Genomic DNA, 1,192 nt, shown 5'->3' on the forward strand with positions numbered 1-1,192 from the left:
AAGTCACGGTTGGGTGCTGAGGGCTAGATTCAGACCCACAGCGGCCCCGGGGCTTCCCAGGAAGGTGCTTGGGTGCTGTGGTGTGGAGGGCATTGTACCGCTAAATATAAGACCAGTGCTGGCACTCACCTGCCCCTCTTTAGAGAGGAAGGGGCCTCCTCGTGTCCTCAGGATTTACAGCTTCTGATGGACGGAGTTCTGGCCAGAACTAGCTCAACAGTAGTGGGTCTGCGTTTTGTTTGGGATCTTTTTAAGGAAACAGAGAAGCAAGAAGTAAGTCTTTCTCCCACAGAGCTTTCCTCCACCTCTATGTTAGCACCTAAGCATTTAACCTTTGCAGCACCAGTGAGGGTGGAATGGTTTAAGATAAACTGCTAGACTAACACGTCATGTTGGTTAAAGCAGAGATGCCACAAAAACGAGGGCAACCTTCAGTGAGGTGGCTTAACACGGTGGCCGCCGCGTCGGGCTCCCACACACAGTGACCTGAAGGCAGGACTGTGTGCTGCGTCCTCTGGATACGGTCATGGTCTTGGTCTCTTGGCACAGGTGGTGGGGCCCTACCAGGCAAACATGGGGTCTCTCACATGGAAGGAGGCCACGCGTCTGAATGCGGAGTCCTGGCTCGAGGGAACGGCTGTGCGGTGTGCTTTGGGGAAATGCTCCGTTTCCCTCTCAGTATCTGTGAGCCTGAAGTTTTCTAGCGATTCCATATATATTGGAATCAGTCTTTTCCTGGCTCTAGGAGGTTCCCTGTGCAGGAACCGCAGACTGCTCTCTGCTCCAGCCTTGCTTTCTCGGTGAAAGGCTTCTTCCATCCGTAACCTTTGATCTCTCCCATGCCTTTGAATTTTGGTGTTGGTGAAGAGTATTAAATAAACTCTGCACTGCTGGAAGAACAAACAAATCTGCTTGTTATGAAGTCCAACCAAGATGCCTCCTGGGGGCCTGAGGGCAAAGACAGTGAAATTATGTGAAAACTAGGCCGGGGTCTGATTGTGGAACAGACCACCAATTACTCATATGCAAGTTCAAGCTGAAGCTGAGGAAAATTAAACCAACTCCACAGGAGCCAAAATATGACTTTGATTTCATACCACCTGAAATTCAGAATCATCTCAGGAACAGGTTTGAGGCCTTGAACACTAATGAGCGAAGACCAGATGAGTTGTGGGAGGATGTCAAAGATATC

The sequence above is a fragment of the Elephantulus edwardii genome, unplaced genomic scaffold (assembly GCF_000299155.1).
Source record: "Elephantulus edwardii isolate Elephantulus edwardi_28Jun2011 unplaced genomic scaffold, EleEdw1.0 scaffold00064, whole genome shotgun sequence".
NCBI lineage: Eukaryota > Metazoa > Chordata > Mammalia > Macroscelidea > Macroscelididae > Elephantulus > Elephantulus edwardii.